The sequence below is a fragment of the Amblyomma mixtum genome, chromosome 3 (assembly GCF_055824585.1).
Source record: "Amblyomma mixtum isolate Tamu chromosome 3, ASM5582458v1, whole genome shotgun sequence".
Classification (NCBI taxonomy): Eukaryota; Metazoa; Arthropoda; class Arachnida; order Ixodida; family Ixodidae; genus Amblyomma; species Amblyomma mixtum.
In genome coordinates, this window is record NC_143014.1 from 224,297,080 (window position 1) to 224,314,776 (window position 17,697).

At 45.2% G+C, this 17,697-nt stretch overlaps 1 protein-coding gene across 1 annotated transcript in view; it reads right to left on the minus strand.

Annotated features, from left to right (window-relative positions):
* LOC149353826 (box C/D snoRNA protein 1) overlaps positions 1–17,697 on the minus strand; it is an 82,135-nt gene that overhangs the window by 21,920 nt on the left and 42,518 nt on the right. The window lies entirely within an intron of this gene.

Consider the following 17,697-nt stretch of genomic DNA (forward strand, 5'->3'; position numbering starts at 1 on the left):
CTAACGTCATGTGCGAGCCATCTAGGGCCGGCACAGCAGCATACTCAATATTCGTAGCGGCAACTATTTTTCTGAAGAAACATGCCTGTTCCAAAAGAAACAACAGTGGAGCAAAGGCATAAGTCTAAACAGATCATATCAACATTTTGAAAAAATAACATAATCTACCAACCATGCGCACAGATGTCGAACCTGCTTCTTCAGCCACATCTGACTGTATAGTTGTTATAAAGGTTATTCACGTGACAAAAGCGTGATAAGCCACTTGCCCAGAAAATTTGATAATGGCATCCACTCCAGAGGCACACGAGGGGCATAGTTTGTCAGTACCCTCCAGTTGATGCCTTATGAGCACTGTTAGGGCACCCCTGTTGGCACCCTCATTTTTTGTACGATGTGCACGTTGATCGGCTACCGGGATACAGGGTTGCCACAAACGAGCCTCCTAGAGCCCTCAAATCCTCAATAGTCCTGGAAGCCAGGCTAGTCGAGGAAGACTGCATACTACATGTCTACTCGAAACGCAAAGCTCAACTTAGCAACTAATTTCTCATGATGAGAGCTGTGCCCGCTACAGCACTCCTGCGTAACACAAAAACTGCAGCAACTAAAACTCTTTGTTATGAGAAATAAATAACCATCCAAAAATATAAAAACCGGAAAAGAGAAACAGACAATAAAGTGGCTGGACTACCAATTGTCTATTCGCAAGTCTGGGGCTCAAATATATACAGGGCACTAAGTCACACGATCCGCGCACAACTGCTATCACATCAACCCTCCTTCGTGGAATCACAGTTTGCAACGACTTCAGCATCTTCAATCTGACCGTCGATCTCCAAGTTCCGGTTTCCTGCTTATTGTACAAAAGTATCTTTGCAGAAGCAGCGTCAGAAAATCATGGCAAAATACAGTGATATACAATAAATCGGCAAAAAGAACAACAAACAAGAAACAACAAAAGCGACAGAACGCTTTCAGCGCATAACAATAAATCCATAACACGCAGAAAGGACTTCTTTATTAGAAGTCATTTGCTATCAAGGCCTGGTGATTATGAAAAAAACATATAATGAATGCGGGTTACTTATTTCGAAGAGCAGCAGAACAATCACTACAACATGCGGCTCCTTTGCAATAAGAAAGCCCCAAAGAACCTCGCGCGCTGTCTTATTCGCGACTCCTGCCAAGAACCTTGATGCTGTCAAGCGCCGGCTCACATTTCCACTCTGCGCAGTGAAGAGGTAAATTAGATCCAGTTCCCTTTTCTAGCGATTTTGAGAGCTCTCATGCTGCGAATTTCATACACCACACCAACTGCACAATCCGCAAAGCATTCACCATGCCTCTTTTCGCACTGGTGCTTTTTCTACGCCCATTACGTGCACAAACCGCTGAGCTGTCTCGTGGCCGAGAAAGGTTGCAAGCCGGCACGAAGGTACGGAAGTAGTCTGCATGAAAAATAAGCGGAGGCGTTCTACTCCAAGACTATTCTGTGGCGGAGCGACAGCGTGTCGTCAGCAATGTACCATGTATTGAAGGAGACTGATCTTTGTCACTGCGCAGTGGCAAGTGGGCTGGTCATTGTTCGGGCTCTGGTACGAAGTGGCGAAGGAAAGCAGTCGGGGCGACGGTCAGTCAAGAAAGCTTTTTATGCGCTGATTATGGGGTAAACCACTCCTGCCGTCACGAGCGCAAAGCCAGTTTCTTTTCATTTCCTGCCTAGCCTCTGCTGCCTTGCTACAGAAAGTCGGCTGCGAACCCCTAAATTGTACTATTGTACTTTCTCGATAGCTCCCTAGGAGTACTCTCGAAGTTACATGGCGACATTTCAAAGGTTTTTCATCAGCGGAAACATGGCTCTGTTCGTTTAGCAATTACATTTGCTATGAAATATTCTCCAAGTATTTTCGAAAACAAACTAATTTTCACAATGTGTTGCAGCACCGATCGTCACTACCTGCAACACCCATCGTCGCTATCATGATTTTCAAATAGCACCTATTTTGCCACGTGACAGCGCAATGGAAGTGCCATTCGTTCATGGGGAGTGCACTTCGTGAAAGTATCACTAAAGTTGCCCGTGTGACAGGGGTATAAATCCCCGCACGCACGCGCACAAACACGGAAAATGGCACGGTTTCAAAAACAGCTTTGACTTGTGTGATCATACACGGTAAACCATTTTTGAAAAGTCGCTAAATTGCATTTGAAAACTATCAAAATGTAGCAATTACTACTCAAACATGATGCCACTTCATTTTCAGAAATTAGGGTTTAAAATTATCGTCACGTATATACAAGTACCCTGGACGAAGTTCCTACGGTAAACTCATATTTCTGGATTTCCTGCAGCGCACACACACCCCCCACCCCGGCGGCACAACATGTAGGCTCTCAGCCGTCATTTCTCTTCACTGCTGCCGAAAAAAAAAAATCGACTACACGCCTTTCCGGGTGGACGGTCGCTTTTAGATAATGGGACTCTGTCAGCTAGGGGGATAGGGGAAATGAACAATAACGCCCCTGCACACTGCTTTGTCTTCTTTCTCCACATGGACTCAACAAACGCACTCGCGCAAGGCTCGCAAGGCCTCGCGTATTTGTGTGTGTGTAGCTATTTTCGTCTTGTTATATGTCCGCAGCTGCATCCATGAGCAGGCATACCGGGCAGTGTACATTCCCCCCACCCCCGCAGTTGTTGACCGAGCAAGCGCCGTTCCTGGAAAGAAACGCGCAACGCACCGCTTCACCACGACGGTGAGAGCAAGGGTTCGGTGCCGCGCTAAAGATTTTTGTTACAAACACCACTGCAATGCCTACTCCTGTAATATCTTAGAATTTCATGAAATATTCAGGAAAATAGATGTATGTGTATATGATGGCAGATTTTTTTCACGTTTCATGATCATGCACACAAAAGCAACCGCTGTGGCAAATGCTATTTCAAGGCCGGAATGCAAAGACAATGCAAGCATGCTGCTGCTGTATGATTTTTTGTAAACAAGCATGAGGAACCGTCCTGAGCAAGAGGCTGAAGCGTTCGTCAGATCTGGTGAAATGTAGAGTTCCGGCCCCTTCCAGTTAGGTTTTTTTTATAACCACGCTAATGAAAATCTGGCCGTAAATGTTTATCAGGTAGACAAGCACCATTTTTAAAATATTTATAGTCTTTCTTCTAATTTATGAATACGGATCGACACTAACGTCATTTTATGTTCCCCGCTTTGTAAACCAGGTCAAAAAACAATTTGCCATGTAAAACCTGCTTCCCGCATAACCTTGCTGAATTATCCTGAAGTCCTTGATGGTGTTGGTGAGAGGGCTTCGAAATCTGCTGAAAAATAGCTCTTAGACGAAATGTTTTCACCAATGTCATCCACAGACCACGCAGCCAAAGGACTTCATACCGGTTTCCAAGAAATTTCACCGGAAGCTCTCGGCCCCTCGTGTTCACGGAACTATCCTGAGTAGTAGTAGTAAGTGGCTTTTATTGTAAATGAAAAGGAAGGTAAAAGGATTCTTGCCAGCACCGGCATCTGCTATCATGTCTAGAAGCACCTGAGCTGGGGCTGGGGGAAGGAAATGGAAAGCGAGATGAGAGTGAGGGGGAAAACAAAGGGTAGAGAGAGAGGGGAAGAGGAGGGAATACCTTCCCACCTGCTTGTATTTCCATTATGCGAGGCGATACAGCCAGTGGGGAGGACCGTGAAAGGTTCCAGCAGCCTCGCGTTGCAGGCGACCTGACTAGAGATGTAAAATTTCAAGAAATTTTGAATGGCATGAAAAAAACCATTCTTTTCAGGGTTTTTTTCATGAAAAATTGGAAATTTTGCAAAACGCGTTAAAAACAGATTTATTTGCAACAGCACAACGACCAATAATAATGCTCCGAAGTTCAGTCTAATATGCAGCTATAGATGTCATATTCTGAAACGAACTTCTTGTTCTATTGCATCGAGAAGATAAATAATGATTTGCACTCCAGGCGAATATGGAGATATAAATATCGTATTTGTGGAACGAACTTCTTGTTCTATTGCACCGACAAAGGGAACATGAAAACTGATCTATAAGTCACTCCATATCGGATTCATTGTCACTGCCGCTGGATGTGGCACTACGCGCAGCAGCATGGATTAAGTTGTGCCCACAGTTAGGTTCGACTGCACATACACGAGCTTTCGAACGCGTTCCCCTGAAAGCCTGTTGCGAATCCTTGTATGGACGTTTCCGAAACGTGACCAGTTTCGTTCGCAGCTGGCGGTTGATTATGGTATCTGCAGCAGTCGGCAAGCCAGAGGAGTTAGCGGCTGGTTGGTGCAAAGGCCTTGCCACCAGGTAGATGGGGCCCCGTGCTTCGCTGAGCCCCAAACCCCTGTCCTGGATCAAATTCTTGCGGATGTCCTGTACTCTGCTACGTTGGAAATCAAGAAGCTAGGCTTGTATTTGGCTGCAACCGCTTACGTGCACAGCAGACTATGTTATTTATGCCGTGTGTGTCGCGCTGTAGAATTTGCAGTCATTTTGTTCTACTTCAGCCGTGAGTTCAAGTATTAGTGTGTTTTTAATTAAAGCTTGGATCTTACATGTCACCTGGCCTCCAACCCGCGTACTCGCAGCCCGAACGTTTTAAAAGCACTACCTGGCACCGCCGATGACGACTGCTCTCCAATTGTTCAACGATGCAAACTGTTACGATTTTCAAAGCAAAAACAAAAACCTAAACTGAAAGCAAGAAATCATAGAACCTTGAAATTGCATTGTGAAATTTTCGATGTTTCTTTCCATTTTTGTCGTCTGAAAAAAAAACGAAAAAAACCGTTTTTTTTCCAAAATTGCAGTGTTTTTTTCAGGCCTTCACATCTCTAGACCTGACACGTGAGGCACGCACTTCGGGAGAGGGCGAGCGCGCTCTCTCTCTCTCTCTCTCTCACACACACACACCACAGACACTATGCTCGCCCGCTCCGCAAGCTCCCCCTCTCACTCGCATGCACCAAGCTGCCCCGCACGCCCGCAGCACAATTTTCTCCATTCTTGACCGGAGCGGAATTCCAGCCATGACTAACAACGAGGGACACCACCCCTTTTGAGCACCCGCGAGCAGGTTGGCACGTGCACATAGAGGAAGTGCCAGCGGTGCGAGCAGCAAGCGCACTCACCTACTCCTATCTAGACACTACACGCGCATTCGTGCAGCGCCATGCGCAGTAAATGTCGCTGTACTATTGCGGAGTAGCTCTTCCGGAAACTGCGGCCATTTACAAGAGCTAGTTTTGAATCATAATACCCTGTAGCCGAGACTGACAACTAATTGCATTTCTAACGATTTCGGTATCCGTGGTTTGCACACCACTGAGGGAAGGTACTGGTATTTCATGCAGTGCGAACAATGGCAAGAGATACTGGCATTGTTTTTGCTGCATTGTGCACGTGCATATCACCAGCTACGCTCCCATATACCTTTCAAGAATGTTATCCGTGCATTCTTTTTTTCTTGCAGTGTGTGATTGACATATAATTTTGGGGGCATGATTTTGCATTCACTACAATGCTAGTGAAATCGCACTGTCCACACATGCACTTCGCCACTGGTAGAGGCAAAAGTGGAAGGCTTCATTCACTTCCATTGATGTGCATTTTCAAAAGACAAACGCATGTTCCTTATAAAAACAGGACCATTTTATTGCAACATCTGCTAAGCACATTCAGATGCCTTGCACAACTCCCCCGCACATCATGGTGGCTGCCTGAAAGCAAACAATCCATACCAATGTCATATGAATAAATAAATAAATAAATATGCGAGTCTATTTTCAGGAAGTGACAGGAAATGTCAGTGCTCAAAAGCAACACAAGTTTTGCTCTCTGGCCCCTTTTCAACACTACAGACAATAAAAAATGAGAAGTTGGGCTTCTTCGACATCCCTAAATTGTACTTCACGATCGCAATAAACCGGGATGATTAACTGAAGAGGTATACACACAAGCAACTTATTCTTGCAGCGAAGTAGGAGAAGAAAAATTTACTTGCAGTGAATACGAAACAGAAGCATGCACTGACTAGCACATTTCTCTAGCCACAGTTATGCAGTGAATTTCACGAGCACAATTATATTTCTTTAAAAGCACTGCCCTCCTAGCACGAAACTAGAAGATAATCAGCATCATAGGCGCGTGCTAGGTGCATGAATGAAGAAAATTGAACGTCCTCAGCAAAAAATTTCAAGTGCTAAGAACTACAGTTTTTCACCGGTACTAAGGTATCTGCAGTAGCTACGGCTCGCAGTGCGCTTGTACGATTTTTCATCACGCTTTGCCCCTCCCTCATCATAATCTACACATAAGCTGCCAAATGCTACTCGCATAGAAAGGTGTCCATCCCCCAAAACGCAAACTGCCGCTTCCACGCACTGCGAGCTCCTAACAAACTCGGGAGGAATGCAAAACGCAAACGCGAAATATTTTGCGCAATGCAGAATCAGCAGGTGATTTTATCGCCCTAGATAAGCTGGAGTAGATTTTTTAGAAATGCCAACAGTTTATAGACTTACTTCAGAGCGGAATGAAGAAAAAAATTCCATCTGCCACATCTGGATCCAACCCGCGACATGCGCATGCTCAGGACGAGAGTCGTCATATGCATAAAATATCTCTCAATGCCCTCTGTGTCTTTTAAAACTCATCGCTTATTTCTAAACACAAGCCCCTCAACTCTCCAATTTAGAGCCACTTCTAAAGGCCCCCAGCTAAGGAACAAATAATTATGCAGCAGATTTCTGCTCTCGCCTTACGAAATATCACAGTGCCGTGACACTGGTAATCTTGCACACGCGTTCATTAAAAACCGCACTCGATAACACACACTACGAGGTAGCTCACGCACGCGACACAGGTACAGTTGGTACTTCAATGCACATACTAATAACAAAATTGCGGTCCGAATGGCTCACCTGCGTTTGGCCCTGTCATCAGCCATGCGCGTACGAAGCTTTGTCATCGTCGACCTTTTGCGCTGAAGGTGTTTCCGCCGATTCCCCATTTGACACTTTTACACACAAAAAAACTGGCAAGATACAGTGATAAAAAACGGCGCTGCACACAAATACAAAAGCACAGTAAAAAAACACCAACAAGCAAAACAGCACGATACGCCGATGACAGCCTGCTGAGCAGCCGAAGAAACGACCGAAAGGCAGGACAGGTTTCAGCGAAGTCAGTCGCCTGTCTCATAAGTCTTGCTTCAAAATGTTTGACAGCGCCACTGTCGTTGACCGGCGGAACTCCATTGTTGAGTCAAAACTCCCGCGAGATTCAAATGCAGCAGCCCCGTCGACCAACAAAGGGGCGAGTGCGAGCTAACATGAGTCGTTTATCATACCCAAATTTACATCACTGGTAGTATTAAGACCAGCGACTTCAGTTCCTGTCAAAAAAGCCTGGAATATAACAGTGATCTTTCGCGCTGGATGTATTTTGCGGAGGTTACGGCGCACCAAAAAATGGCGCAATTGAATGGCGCAGTAATACCGTTCTGTTTGTCATAGCGAAATTCCGCCTTGAGCAGGTCCTTGAATATTTCCTAAATATTTCGCGTGCCAAATTTGTTCTCTATACGACGTTTACTTGCTTCTAACGTTCGGTTAAAAAAAGCGCAGTTTCTAGGTTACGACCAACTTTGAACAATGAAAACTAAAAAATTATGACATGTAGCTCAATGAAATTTTCAAGAATTAACAACATGAGTACTATCTACAATCCTGCTAAATATGTTTGTGATTTATGAATTGGACTAGGAGTTATTAATGCGTCATTCTTTTAAATTTCACTCTTTTTTATGGCACCAGTTATAAATAACTACCCAATATAACTCAATAACTTGCCTGTAAGGTCCTCGAGTCACACTTCATCTAAAAGCTGCAGAAGCAGTTTTCTTTTCGGAGCAGTAGTTTTCGTAAACAGCAAGGCAAACGCAGGCAAGTCAAGCAAAAATATCGTTTTATGCCCCTCGCTCTGCTGCTCACTGCTATTATACTAACGTGAATAGCTTTTAGCGACACATACCATCGCAAAGAAGATACAATTATCTTTACAATGCACTCAATATCATTTTTCTAGCGCAAACGGATGAGCCACACCGCTCACACAAACATGACGAAAAACGGCTGCTGACCGCCGCTAGCGTGGTACCGCCGCCTTAAGTGTCACATGTTTCTTAAGATTTCATTGCCCATATCGCTTTTCTGTAATGCTAGCAATCTCAAGCCATCGGTCAAAAATGGCATGGTGTTTCATGCCCTTGATCTCATTTGGTGCTGTGGCCTGGCTGCTCATTTTATTTTAAGAACCAATTTGTTCATTCAGTTTCAAAGCACTGTGCCCATTTTCTGTTCCTATTCTGTTATGTTTATGAGCATTTTTTACAGCATGCCATATTCTTTGATTGAATAATAAATTTATTGCATGGATGACTCGTAATACTCATCACGAGGAATGGTTGCTGGTATTAAAAAAATAAAGCACTGCTCATCTTCAGTGAGTGTTTCTGTCATGTACTCCTTTCCAGTGTTCTTTTTCTCTCTGAACAGAAAAGATCATCTTGGGTTTTGCGCCCTCGCTGCGTGGTGATGTTTGAAAGGAGCATAATTTAGTTTTTCGCGAAATACACTAAACATTCATGCTTTCTTATATGATTCGTACGTGTTTTGCACTCCCTTAGTTGCCTGTTGCTAGACGAGTGAGCATCGCTACTGGTGCCCGAGGGCTGCAAGCGGTAAAGAATCTGCATACAGTCATCCTAACTGCAGGCAGTTTGGTGTTTACCCACTAGCTGCTGGCACAGAATGCATGGATAATATTGAACTCGTACCAGCTAGCTGAAGGGCTTACGGTGGAACCCCAGTTATACTACCTTTCAAGGAGCACGCGAAACCATCATATAATCTGTGCTTCATACGATTGGAAATCTCACACAGTGGACACATTCGCGTAACAAGTGCACCCACTACACTGGTTGTCGTCAAAATGTATATACATTTTTTTCTCTCCATGCGCTCATTTTCATCTTACAAGAATTCATACTGAGACCGTGGTGTGAGGAGGCATTTCGGCATCGCATAGGTGCATGTGCTCCCCTGCACATGCACCTCGAAATCGATGCTTTAGAGACCCGCCTCAAATATGGCTACTCTGAATCTTTGAAAACTTTTTGTGATGCACGGTACGAACATACCACCGACGCGTTGTGTTGAGTCTTCACTTAGAACCGCTCTCACTGCCATTTACGCAGCAAAGCCTGTACTAGGTATCTGCACCAGAAAAGAAAAATCCTTATCACGCTGCCTGCATGCGGTGCTTAAGCGAGGCTAGAGTGCACCCACACTATGCAATGGTAGGTGTACACCCGCATGTGGGTGTTCAGACGAAGTTCTGTCCGAATGTGTAAGGCGCGAGCTCAAATCTCACTGGTAATCCACTGTACGTATGTCTATGTTAGTAAGTCTGCAGAGCTAAAACGCTACTTTCTACACGACGATTAACTGTTCCTTGAATCCGATGCAACACAAGCAATGCACTGCTCAAAACAGAAAAAGTTCTGCTCAGTGCAGCAACGTGTGTAGAAGAGTACGTGAGGGAAAGGGGCCTAGCCTGCTCCACAGAAAAGTCGGAACTTCTTAGGGTAGGGTCCAACCCTACCAAAGAGGAACTGACAGTAAAGTTAGAAGGTCAAAATATACCAGAAAGGGATATGATACGCATCCTGGGCATGTGGATCCAAGGAAGCAGGAGATGTACCTACACAATTAGCCTACTCAAGAAGTCAACAGAATAAGCCGCATGATAAAGAGGGTATCACAGAACAGAAGCGGGATGAAAGAAAGCGACACGATCAAGCTCGTCAGAAGCCTGATAGTCAGCAGAGTCACGTACTCGTTGCCATACCACCGCATGACCAAGAAAGACAAAGAACAGACGGAGGCGCTGCTAAGAATGGCGTACAAGACGGCACTCCACCTGCCAAGAAACACATCAAATGAAAAGCTGCTACAAATGGGCCTAAACAACACATTCGAAGAACTAACGGAAGCCTAGCTAAGTGCCCAAATAGCCAGGCTCCAGCAGACAGCCACCGGCCGCAAGCTCCTAAACAGATTAGGGCACAATGTAGAAGGGATCGCAGATAGAACAGCTAGCATTCCAGACGAGGTCCGCCAGACACTGGACATCAGCCCTCTGCCGAGAAACATGGATCCCAACCTCCATGCCGCTAGAAGGCAGGCCAGGGCAGACTATGTGAAGCGGAACCTAGCCACAATGGAAAACACAGTATACACAGACGCGGCCCTCTATCCATGGGACCACAGGACCAGAAAGTTCCGAGTCGCGGCAGCAGTGGTAGATTACATGGGGGAACCAATTAGCAGCGCGACATTAAGAAACTGTACGGTAACGGAGGGGGAGGAAGCTGCCGTAGCTCTAGCGGCGGCCGAAGGTTACCGTAGGAACAAGTCTTTGATAATCCTAACAGACTCCAAAGCAGCATGCAGGAACTACATACAGGGCAAAATAAGCAAGGAAGCGCTGAGCATCCTCCTCGAAGCAAAGCTTCCAAATAAGACCTTAAGACACAGGATTTTCTGGATACCGGCACACACCGGGATAGAGGGTAACTCGAGGGTAGACAGCCTAGTTCGCGAGATCACGAGCCGAGCAGGGCAGTCAGAAACCCTGGAGGACCCCATGACGGTGGAACCAACGTATGCAGAAATATTAAACTACTACAGAGGGCGGAGATTCAAATACCCACCACCCCACACATCATTAACACAGCACGAGGCGGTCTGCTGGCGGAGACTGCAAGCAGGGACTTTCCACAATTTATACATAGTACTACATAAGATGTTCCCTACACAATACAGGGACACATGTCCGTGGTGCGGAGCAACCCCCACTCTATATCACATCACATGGGAATGCGAACGTAACAGAGCATTTCACAAGCTAAATGACCCGAATGCGGAACAATGGGAGGGCCTGCTGACCAGCAGCGAGCTCACGGCCCAAAGGGCACTGGTGCAGCACGCCTGCGAAGCAGCAAGACTCAGCGGTGCCCTGGAATAGGGGCGCCGACCTTGTGAAGAGGCCGAAGACATGACAACATCGGCCCACCGCTAAAACCTGATTTTTGGAGCAATAAATGTTTTTCACTCACTCACTCTGCTCAGTGTGGAAGTGAGCAGGAAAGCTCTTCAGAAGAATGACACATCAAGAGGCTGCATGCAAGCTTTGACTTGCCACAAACTTCACTCGCTTTGGATGCCACCCATTCAGCCTGTGTGGTGCCACCATACGCAGCAACTTCAGAAGATTAGTTCAAAGCGTTGTTCACTCTGTTTCTGAACAGTGAGCCCTCAATTGCCAAGACTCCATTTTTTGAAGGATGGTAAACTACAGTTATTTTTAAGCAGCACGGTGGGGGTGCCATCCGTTAAATTAGTGGTCCTGTTTTAGCTTTTCTGTGCTGAGAGAACTAGAAGATGCACATTAAAATGACCGAACACCACTGCATTTTATAACAGTGTAAATGGGAGAAGAAATTGGCAACTACTTCTAATTCTCTCAGTGGCACACTTGAAGCTAGCAAAAAATGTTAGTAGCGTTCTGATGGGTAAAATGATCAGTTTTGTGTAGTTTCTTGTTCACGTTAATACAGTAGAATCTCTGATGCTAACCTGACAGGGTTAAAAAAAAAATCAAAACCGAACAAAGCCCATATGCAGAAGCACGGGACATACATTCACACAGATAATTTGCGCCCAAAGGAAGTTTTTTATGGCGATGTGCCACTGCTTGCTGCCCATACCAAATGACAGGTGACAGCGACATCGGTGATGTACATGTCACACAACTGACAATTGTGGTGATAGCAATAAGCAGGCAGTACTTGGGAAGTACTCTGGGTGCAACCACAGCTCAAATTCGTATCATCCTTAGTGGCACAAGTGAGTTCAGAGCATCCAAAATTCTGCACTCGTAAAATTCCTATCATCCCAGAGTTCATGTCAACCGTGACTGTACCTAGACTGTGGTATGCTGTAGTGACAGCTCCAATAGAATGCCTTCAACTACATGGGAAGTGCTCTGGTCTGCACTGAACATCCACCAAATGGTCTCATCAAAACAAACACAAAGTCTGTCAAACAAAGTACTGTGCTTTAGTAAACTGCACGTAGCTTTCTCATTAAAAATGTACAATGATTTAAGTAAAAGCTCGTTAGTTTAAACTCCACGAGGACACCGACGCAGTTCAAATTAACCAAAGTTCGAACTAACAAACGTGAACAAGATATGCAGCCCTCTGCGATCAGGAAGGAGTCTGCAGCGAAGCGATATTACCCATTTTATTGTTCTAATGCCGTATTCTCATGATTCTAAGCCCCCCCCCCCCCTCCCTCAAACCTCTTCCTCATTTTCGAAAAAAATAAAATTCGAAGAAAAGATTGCATGTGATTATAAGAACCCCCTTTTTTGCGAGGAAGAGCACATAGCCAAGGCCACCAAGCGTGCTTGCTCACTCTGTCATCGAGCAAATTACTGAACCTGGGTACGACTGGAGCCGCTAGAACTATCCTGGTGTTAAACATTATCAAAGCTTCTGACAATGTGCTGAGAGGCCTCTCAGATATGTGTGCGACAAAGTACTTTCAGGTATATAGAAAGTTTCCCAAAAGACAGAACGGCAGAAATACAAGTTGGAGGTGTATTGAGTCACGTAATACGGTTCGAGACATTGCAGGGGGCTGCCCTATCTCCCTAGGTGTTTAACCTCACTATGAGAAGCCTACCTATTACACGTTATTCCGCACATTTAACATGCCACATATGCGGACGACATTACCATTTGGACATATACAGGAAATGACAGTGAAATAAAGGACAGCCTGCAGAAGGCAGTAGAGGTAGCGGACAAGTATGTTAGGTTGAAAGGTCTAACCTGCTCGTCCAGTAAATCAGGAAAAGATCAGTGACGCTGGTGATCAGGAAAAGATCAAGCAACGAAGTAAACCATATGACGAGGGCGCCAAAATTAGCATTTTCATAAATGGGGAAGAGGTCAACACGGTTAGAACGATGAGGATACTAGGTATGCTTGTACAATAAAACACCGCAAATCGGGAAGCTTTACAGCGGCTTCAAATAACAGCGTAACATACTGAAGGATAGGTGATAAGCATAGAGGCCTCAAAGAACATAACATGTGTGAACTAGTACAAGCCTTTCTCATAAGTAGAAAAACTTATGCCTTCCCATACTACCATTTACGACAAAGCGACAAGGATTCCCTGAACAGTGCAATTCGGATAGCCTACAAGTTGGCCATGGGTATCTGACACTATACTAGCAAGGACAAACTACTGAAACTAGGGATCTTCAACACCACTGAAGCTGGCAAGGCACACAAACCATCTCAAAGGGAGACAGTCTCGACATCAAACACGAGCAGACATATTCTAGAAAACCTAGGTATTAACCTGGTTCACCGGTCGAAAGGTCTGTTCCGAATCCCGAGAAATGTTTGGACTAATCTGGGCATAAAGCGTATTCCGAAAAAAATGCCCCCACGGAAACATGGTGGGAGACGCCAAGCCAGAGCAATCGTGATTGAGACGGTTTTTTGGGGAACCACTGTAGTTCTTTATGTAGATGCCGCCAGGCAAAGCCATGACCATAACAGTAGAATCATACACGAGTGCATAAAGGCTCTCTTCCCCGTAGATGCCAAAGCAGCAGCCACAGCCCTGGCGGTGGTAAACCCCTCCAGCAGGATCATAGCGAGTGACTCTAATATAACCAAAATACAGTAAAGGCCTAGTCAAGAAAGCAGTGGCTAGAATATTAGCCACAGCGAAAGTATTAAAACAGATCAAAAACCTTTGGGTTCCGGCACATGCCGGAAACAAAGGAAATGAAGCAGCAGACAGGGCCTAATCAACCAAGGCCTAATCAACCGCGTGCACCCAAGTCGGAGATGCTCGAAATTAGAAGACACTACAAGATCACACCTTGAAATCTCACAGCTGTACAAGGAAAACAGAAGAACCTACCCTTCCCATTAATGGGGGAGCCCATTAACGAGTTAGTGGTAAGAGGGAAAGTAGACAAATTCAGGATATTGCTGCAGAACAGATACTAGTTGGCTCTTGCTGAGGAAGACTATCTTAATGTTGAAAGAATGAACAATAATCTCACAGCTAGCATTATGGAGTGTGCAGTAAAAGCATGTGGTAGGATGGTTCAACAGAATACCGGAAGGTATCTCAGGAGACAAAAGATCTCATTAAGGAAAGAAAAAGCATGAAAACGTCTAACCCTACAGAGAGAATAGAACTGGCAGAGCTATCGAAGTTAATAAATAAGAGCAAGGTAGCCAACATACGGAAGTTTGATATGGAGAAAATCGAGCATGCTCCAAAAAACGGAGACAGCCTAAAACAGTGAAGAGTAAACTAGGCATAGGTAAAAACCAGATGTATGCGATAAGAGACAAAGAGGGCAATGTCATTAGCAATATGGATAAGATACAGACAGTTGCGCAAATCAGAGAAAATCGAAGAAAAATTCTCTCGGCTTAACCGCGCGTTTGTTTGGGCTCAAATTTTGCACAGAGGTTGCATTTGGTGGTCAGTTTTGTTTTATACTACATTTAGGTGGGGTACTTGCCTGATTCAGTCAGAATTTTTTGGAAATCCCCATCGTATGTGGCGACGACGATCCAAAACTGAAAGACATCGCAGCAATGGTACCCGTAGCGCCATCTCGCACCCACCGGAGAAACCCAGCTGTGCTAAGTGGAGAGCTCGTTTCTCCGATGGCTGCGAGATGGCGCCACGCGTACCATTGCTGCGAAGTCTTTCGATTTTGGTTCTCCGTCGCCACAGACGATGGGGATTTCCAAATAATTCTGCTCGAATCAGGCAAGTACCCCACCTAAATGTAGTATAAAACAAAACTGACCACTAAATGCAACCTCTGTGCGAAATTTGAGCCCGAACAAACGCGCGGTTAAGCCGAGAGAATTTTTCTTCGATTTTCTCTGATTTGCGCAACTGTCTGTAGTTAAAGTAGCCAGAGTCCTACAGAAATCTATACAGTAGCCAACGTAATCAGAACGTTAATGAGAGAGGCAGTAGAGCACAGCAGTGGGACATCCCGCCAGTAACAAAAAAGGAGGAAAGGAAAAGGGGCAAAACAGCTGGTGAGGATCACTTCACAGCAGACCTCTTGAAGGACGGAGGGGGGGATTGTGCCAGAAAACTAGCGACCCTATATACACAATGCCTTATGACCTCGAGCATACCAGAAGCTTGGAAGAACGCTAACATTACCTTAATTTATAAGAAAGGAGACGTGGACTTGAAAAAATTATAGGCCGATCAGCTTACTGTCCGTTCCCTACAATTTACTGATAATCGCAAATAGAATCAGGACAACCTTAGACTTCAATCAGCCAAATGATCAGGCAGGCTTTCATACAGGATACTTGACAGTAGTCCATATTCATACTATCAATCAGGTGATAGAGAAATGCGCAGAATATATATTTTTTTCCCAGGCGTCACTTTTACTGTACCAAAAGCATCTTGATGTGTAGGCGTTTCGACCCATTTTTTCGGTTGTAGGCCCCCAAGTGGGATGATCATGTCTGATTTCTTAGGTTCTGCATCTTGTTAAGCTGGACCTTCTCTTTACTATGTATTTTTTTCCTTTCATAATGCATGTGCGTCCACTCCTGCCCGAGGCCTTCTATGAAGGCTGGCAGTAATTCCGAAATAAATAAATAACCGACCCCTATGTATCGTGTTCATTGACTACAAGGAAGCATTTGACTCGGTGGAAACCTCAGCAGTCATGCAGGCATTGCGGAATCAGGGTGTAGAAGAGTGTTATGCAAAAAAACTGGAATTGATAAGACTGCACAGCTACCATAGTGCTTCATAAAGTCAGCAATAAAATTCCAATAAGGAAGGGTGTCGGGCAGGAAGACACGGCCTCGCCAATGCTATTCACTGCCTGTTTACAGGAGGTGTTCAGAGGCCTGGATCGGGAACAGCTGGGGATTAGAGTTAATGAAGAATACTTAAGTAATTTGCGATTCGCTGATGACATTGCCTTGCTAAGTCACTCAAGAGATGAGCTGCAAAGCATGATCAATGAATTAGGCAGAGCAGAATGGTAAGTCTTAAAATTAACATGCGGAAATCCAAAGTAATGTTTAACAGTCTCGCAAGGGAACAGCAGTTTTCACAAATGATAGCAAAGTGCTGGAAGTGGTAAGGGAATAAGTCTACTCAGGGCAGTATTGGCCGCTGATCTGGATCATAAGAGCGAAATAACTAGAATAAGAATGGGGTGGAGTGCATATGACAGGTTCTCTCAGATCATGAAAGGCAGTTTACTAATATCCCTCAAGAGAAAAGTACACAACAGCTGTATCTTAAAGGCACTCACCTACGGGGCAGAAACTCTGAGTGAGCTATGGAAAGAAAAACGATAAGGTGTAACGTTAAGAGACTGGATGCGGTCAGAGTGAGTGAGGGAACAAATGCGAGTTAATGACATCCCAGTCGAAATCAAGAGGAAGAAATGGGCTTGGCCGGCCATGTAATGCGAAGACAAGATAACCGCTGGTCTTTAAGGGTGACGGAGTGGATTCCAAGAGAAGGCAAGCGTAGCAGGGGGCAGTGGAAAGTTAGGTGAGCGGATGCGGGGATACGGCGACTGCAGCTGGCAAAGGACAGGGTTAATTGGAGAGACATAGGAGAGGCCTTTGCCCTGCAGTGGGAGTAGTCAGGCTGATGATGATGATGATTAAGGAGCTAAGTAGAACACAGGCCACTATGCTGAGAAGGCTTCAAACCTTATCAACCTTAACTTTTTCGCTACCGCAGAAAAGTGAACGATTTGGAGTGCACCGAAAGAAAAATTTTTCTCACAAGTAACGAACCCAGAGCATAGAGTCGACGACCGATTTTTCGGACTTTTTCCTGGCACCAGGACATACGTCATAAAGTCAATGTAATAAGGGAGTAATTACTCATTGGCATCCACCCGAGCGCAGCCATACGGCTACAAAGGAAAGCTGTACAGCTTTCTCAGAAACTTCGTAGTTAAAGAAAAATTCGTCCTGGTCCGGGGTTCGAACCCAGGACCACCGCTACACCGGAGCAGTCGCTCTACCAATTGAGCTAACCAGGACGGCAAGCTTATGGTAGGGCGAGATCGAATTGATCAATAACTCGAAGTGTTATTGATCACTTTGAGTTATTGATCAATTCGATCTCGCCCTACCATAAGCTTGCCGTCCTGGTTAGCTCAATTGGTAGAGCGACTGCTCCGGTGTAGCGGTGGTCCTGGGTTCGAACCCCGGACCAGGACGAATTTTTCTTTAACTACGAAGTTTCTGAGAAAGCTGTATAGCTTTCCTTTGTAGCCGTATGGCTGCGCTCGGGTGGATGCCAATGAGTAATTACTCCCTTATTACAAAATCTACTCCACCTTGGGGGATTCCCCTAAACATTTGACAAAAGTCAATGTATTACATGGCTCAAAATTTCGGACACTGTAGGGAGGGCTGTTCAATTTTTCGGACTTTCCAAGCGTCAGCCGGGCCAACTGCCGCGCATTTTGAGCTGT